The sequence below is a fragment of the Vidua chalybeata genome, chromosome 11 (assembly GCF_026979565.1).
Source record: "Vidua chalybeata isolate OUT-0048 chromosome 11, bVidCha1 merged haplotype, whole genome shotgun sequence".
NCBI classification, from domain to species: Eukaryota; Metazoa; Chordata; class Aves; order Passeriformes; family Viduidae; genus Vidua; species Vidua chalybeata.
The window spans coordinates 20,149,973-20,155,972 of NC_071540.1; the positions used below are offsets into that span (position 1 = coordinate 20,149,973).

A 6,000-nucleotide genomic window follows, 5' to 3' on the forward strand; every position below is an offset into this window, starting at 1 on the left:
TGGGGACACAGGCACTTGGACACGTGGTTCCCAGCACAGGTCGAGGTGTTGTGGACCCCCAGCATGAGGGGGGCAGCCCAAGAGTGTTCCCAGAGTTCTGGGCTGCCAGCACAGGGCTCCTTCGGGATCAGGCCGCTCACTGGGAGAGCAGGGACCTGCCCATGGGGGTGACCAGGCTCTCAGCGCAGCCACCTGTGTCACACACCCAAGGGCAGCCCTGGAGCACACCACAAAGCCCTCCTGAGAGTGCCCAGCTGGTGCCGTGCCACCAGCCTGGCAATGACCAAACCCGTCCCCTCTGACCTGCCGCGAGCACCTCACAGGGACCTGCCGGGAACTGTCACCACCTCTCCTTAATTCGGGGTGCAGCTGAAACAAACACCCCCTGCCCTGGCACCTCGTGCCCCAGGAGCCCCTCAAGCACTGTCGGGACGGGCAGGTGGCACCGTCACCCCGCAGGACAGCAGGGGGACAGAGCCACCGCGTCCCCCCCCCCACCTCCCGGCGGCGTTTGGGTGGCAGGGGCTGCTGCGTTCCCATTCCACGCACGCAGCCTGTAATTTTGGTCTATTGAAGTCATAATTCACTACTGTGAAAATAAACATTTGTGTTAGCTCGCTTTATTCGGCGGGGTTCGGCTGAATGTTAATAATTCCCCGCCGGCGGCTTTGCACGTGGCCTGGGATGCTGGGACAAAGCCGGGGCACCCGTGGCCATGGCCGTGGCCACCTCCTCGCAGGCTTTGGGCGAGTTCCCACCCTCCTTTGTACCCTATCCCTAGGATCCTCTGGATCCCGAAGGAAATGGGAAAAGAGAGCCACTTTGTACTAATCCAGTGATAATGAGGAAGATAAACGTAATTTTTAGACAATGTTTGGAGTCCAGCACTTACTCAGACCCTTCCCTACCCGTCCCTGTCACTGCGTTTGTAGCCTTGTGCTGTTTTGGGGATGCTCCCACCACACCAGAGACACCCCATCGCCCACCCCGTGCCACGGCCACGCAGGGGGCGGCCTGGGCCCCCCCACGCCCGGCTGTCCCCAGATCTCTCCCTGCTGGGTGCAAGGGGCTGCTGCTTCCCTCGGCATTTGCATCTTCCCAGCCTTTATCTTCCTCCCGGTCTCTGTATTGCTGCAATTACAGACACTTTAAAACACAATGATCTGGCTGTTAGCGTGATGGATGACAGAACCTTTCTGTCTGGTTTAAATCATTGCTGAGAGTGAGCAAACTTCCCCGGGTTAACCCTTTCCTGCCCTAAACCCGCTGCCAGCCATGGGCTGCTGTGGGCTCTATGGCCACACGCCGGGGTCCCATGGGTGGGATAAAGGGGGATCTGGCATTCCTACGGGAAAACATTCCCCCATCCCTCAGCTCCCTGGGGTCTGTGCTGCTGGGGCTCCCTGGGTGCCTGGGGACAGGCGATGGGAGCAGCCCCGCCCCGGCAGAGCCGGTGGCCCCGCTCCGCTGCGGTGGGAAATTAACGGCTGGAGCGGAGATAAGCGCCTGCCGGAGCCCGATAGCCGGCTGGATCCATCCCAGCCCCGGGCTGGCAATCCTTCCCCCGGCAAATCTGGAACCGGGGCAGGATGGGGCCCCAGTGCATTCCCACCCGTGGCAGACGGTGGAAACTCCTGTCCTGACTCGGTGTCGGTCACGCTGGCGCGTGATTGATGGCGTGGCGAGCCCGGGGCGGGGACGAGCCACACGCGTTGTGGTGATCCGTGCTCCCCTTGTTGTGGGGAGGTGGCATCTCCCACTGCCCAGTGCCCATCCATGCCTGCCCACCCCGCAGGGGTCCCAGTCCCACGGGAGGGTGTCACCATCACCCAGCACCCGTGCTCACGGAGCTGGGTCGTGTCCTCCATCCCTGCTGGGTGTGCACGTGGAGAGGCTGCATGCAGTGGTTTGAGGGTGCCAAGGACCTGTCCCAGGGGAAGGGACACCCCAAGGCACAGCCTGGGGGAGAAGGGGAGCACTGAGGCCTTGGCAACAGGAGATAAAGCGCTCGCTGAGGGCAGATGAAGGCAACTGGCAACAAAACCTCACAGGAAATGGTCACCACCATGTGCCATCCATATCTGCCCCTGCACATGACCCCTGCCAGCTATCGGGGCCGTGCACACAGGCAGGGGCAGCGCGGTGGCTGCTGGGCTCACGGTGCCACTAAGGCACCCGTGGATTCCCCCCTCTTGCCTCTGCAGCCACCGTGGTGATGGGGACGCTTTTCACAGCTTGTGGGTGCCCACCCATCGGTGGTGACCCAGTGCTGTCCCCGTGCCTCCCACAGCTGATGCACTCCCCCTTCTCCCGGAGCTCTGCCTCAGCCCCGGCGCTTCCCAGCGTGCCGGGACGAGCTGATTGCTATTCCGGCTGCATCCCCTCTTCACAAGCCTCAGGCTTTTTAAAAAAGCCCACGGTGCTTTATCACACCTTGCCCCTGGCCAGGCTGGTGGCTCAGCCCGGTCCCCCCACGGGCACCCCGTGCCGTGCCGGGTCCTGCCCCTGCCCGCTCTCACGGGACGGCGTCTGCAGGCGAGGGCACCGAGCCGTGCCGGCGCTCAGCCCTGGCGTGCCACGGGTTTCCTGTGTCACCCCCAGCGGGTCTGTCTGTCCGTCTGGGTTTCTCAATCTCTATCCGTTCCCTCTCGGGGAGCAGAGCATCCCTGGGTACCTCTCTGAGTCCCCGCCGGATGTGGCACTGCCAGCGGTGCCCTACAAGCAGAGCTTGGTGACAACGTGTGGCCGAGTGTCCCCAAGCTGCAGTGACGCAAAGCCCTGCACGGCTGGGGCGTCTCCAACCCCCATTTGCTTGGAGCATCCCTGCAGGGACAGGGAGCTGCTGGGCTGGGTGTGACCGTGGATGGCCCCATCCCATCGCCCTGGCTGCGAGCATGGATGTGGTGGCCCAAATCTCAGTGTCCAAATCTCAGTGTCCAAATCTCAGTGCCCAAATCTCAGTGCCCAAATCCATCCCTGAGCCAGCATGGAGCACCGGGAGCCGGGCTGCAGCCCCCGGCGCTCTTCCCTTGGCATTTGCCTTGCAGCAGGAGCCCTGGCGCTGGATTTTCCCGCACGTTAATCCATCGGGGAATGCAGCAGGGAGATAAGGGGCTGGTGGGGAGCCAGCGGCCGGGGAAGACGCTCGCCTGCCCGCCGGCTATCGCCCTCCGCAGCTGCATCCGCCCGGGGACATCTGCTCGGCAGGAAGCGCCCTGCGCCAGCCTTTCCCAGGGAAGGGGCTTCGCTTGTGCCTGGCTTCCCTCCGTGACCACTCCTGGGGGTCCCCACACTTGGGCTCACCCACCCTGCAGCCATCGGGCTGGAAGGAGCAGTCCCACCAGCTGCTGAAGCAGATCCAGTGGCTTTGTGGCTTTCTCACAACTTCCACATAGAAAAGAAAAAAAAAAAAAAAAAAAAAAAAAGAGCATCTCCCATTAAAAGAAAAAAAAAATTAAAATCCTGTTTTCCTTGCTGACAGATTCGTTCCTGCTTCGTGGCGTTCAAAGGGAAACCACCCCGTACTGCTTATCATCCCGCTTGCCCTGCACTGCTGGCTCCAGAAAATCACTGGCTTGCCTTAAAAAACGGGAGACTTTAGGATACAGCACCATTCCCTGAGTGCTTCCAGGTTTTAGGGCTGCCAGGGGCAAAGTTTCCAGCTTTTCTTTTCCATGGAGAGCCCGTGAAGTGTTTGAACTGCAAAGCAAAGATGGCCACGTGCTGCCCTGACTCCAGGAGCTGTTTTGGGGTGCATGGAGATGCTTCTGGCACCTCCATGGGAGCAGCACCCAGTGGTAAGTCCAGCCAGCCTCATCCTTGGCCAGCAGGAATTCACTGGGAGATGCTGAACAAAATCCCCTGAGCTGCCCTTGGGTTCACAACAGGTTCACATTCCCCTTCTCCCACCCCAACCTTGGGGACCAGCTCCTTCCTGGCCCTCCCCATCCCACAGGCTGCACCGCCTGCATCGTTCCCAATAATGATGGGAATTTAATTAGCAGGCATTGAGCTTCCAACACCTCGCATCCCTGCAAAAATCAATGGGAGCTAGCCGGAGGTGGTGTGAGCCTGCCCTCACTCCGGCACGCAGCTTGGATGGACATCCAAGCCCTGGGGCTGCTTTCAGAACCTTCCCAGGGCCAAAATCCTCCAGCCTTGGGCTCTGGCTCTGTGGAGGCCAGTGCTGATCTGTGTCGTGCCAGGCCATGCCACGGGGAGCCACGGATGAGGTCTGGGATTTGTTACGAGCTCCAGATGCGCCACGGCAGCAGAGGACGTTGCGGCTGTCTCTGGCCACCTGCATCGTTTCCAAGTTCCCAGGCTAAAAGCAGGGCTTGTTATCAAGAGCAAAAAATGTGCCACCTCTGTTGTATTTCATTTCCCTTTCTCCACCTCTTCCCTGCCCGCTGTGCATCAGAGATAACAGCTCTCGGTGCCGAAGCCGGAGAGCGGGGCCGGCAACGGCCTCGCCAGCCCTATCGCTGCCTCGCCGGCCGCAAGGAAATCAGGAAGTATGCAGAGATATTTGGCCAACAAAATAAACATTTCTCCTGCCAAAAGCCTAACGGGCAGCCCGGCGAGCCCGCAGCAATCTGCACGGCTCCCTGGCTGCAGCCTTCCGGAGCGCGGTGCCCGCCGAGCCCCGCGGCCGCGCCGCCTCATCCCGGCGCCTTATCGGAGCGTGCCCCTGCCTGGCATGTGCCAGCTCTGGGGACAGGGACCCCAGCGCGGCTCCCCCACCCTTGGTGGACCTGCACAACAGGTGAAGCACCCAGGGTGCACCCAAGCCCTGCCCTTGTGCTGTCCCAGCTGTGTCCCTGACCCATGGGCAGGTGCCAGGGGTGGGCAGGGGGCTGCGGCCGGAGCGCGGTGCCGGGGCAGCGGGGTGGGGAGTGAGGGGAAGCGAGGCACGGGGCCAGCATTGTTCACACTGGTGACTCAGCCGGCTCCGCTTTCCTGCCCGCGCCGGGCAGGGGCCCAGCAGAGCCCCCGAGCCCCCCAGAGCTGCCACAGCCCCTTGGCCTCGGTGCCTGGGGATGCTCCAGCACAGGGGTGTGGGATGCTCCATCCCCACGGAGCCTCCGCACTGCAAACCATCAGCAGCAGCACCCGTGGGGTCAGATGTGAGCTGCTGACCCCAGAATGAGCAAACACCCAGCAAACACAGGGTTGAAATGCTGGAAATAAAACATCCCCTGGGCTGATTACTCGTTATGGAAAGGTTTAATCACAGAGCAGGCTCCGAATGGGTCCCCATGACATTGAGCCCATGGAGCCCCATGGTGCCTTTGCCACGGGCTTGGCTGTGTCCCAGCTCCCTGTTCCCTCTGGCAGGTCCCCAGGGGAGATGCACCGACTGGTGCCAGCCACGTGCCACCCTCGGGGAGCACCTGCCTGCCCAAGGCTGCATTTGGCACCGGGGTGAGCCACCCGTGCCACGGCACATGGCACTGCCACCGCCACCTTCCTCCCGCCTCTGCCTCTCACCTTGGCTGCTCCTGCGTGGTGCCCTGGCCCAAGAGGGGTCCCTGTCCGCTCCGAGGAGTCCTGAGGGGATGGTGGCAGCACCCCAAGTCTGCGAGCCCCGCCGAGCCTGGTGCCGCCAGCCTTGTCCCACGTGCGGGCAGGAGCTGTGCTGGGGCTGGCGATGCCGAGCTCCGGAGGGGCGCGGGGTGTCCTGCCCGCTCCCGCTCGGCGCCTGCCCGGCCGCCAGGGCCGCTCATGTGACGGCCGGGGCCGCGGTGGCAGCGGAGCCGTGTCCCATGGCGAGGGGAAGGTGAACAGCTGCCGGGCAGTGATAATGCGGCGGGTGGGGGTGGCCGGGCAGCTGCGCCCGTGTCCTTCCCCAACAGGAACCATCTGTGACCAAGCCCAGCTCTGCCTTCCCTATCAGCCATTCCGGTCTGACTTTCCAACAACTTCCCCTTCGCGCCGGCCCCACTTCCTCACTGCGAGGGGCCGGCACGGTGCAGCGTGGCACGGCAGGACGGGCACGGC

At 62.7% G+C, this 6,000-nt stretch overlaps 1 protein-coding gene across 2 annotated transcripts in view; it reads right to left on the reverse strand.

The window, feature by feature from the left end:
- Positions 1-5,706, reverse strand: part of CBFA2T3 (CBFA2/RUNX1 partner transcriptional co-repressor 3) — a 28,736-nt gene extending 23,030 nt beyond the window's left edge. For both annotated transcript variants that reach the window (XM_053952439.1, XM_053952438.1), the window contains exon 1: positions 5,491-5,706. The gene's annotated coding sequence lies outside the window, so the exon portion shown is untranslated. The remainder of the gene's footprint in view (positions 1-5,490) is intronic.
- Positions 5,707-6,000: the final 294 nt, after the last annotated feature.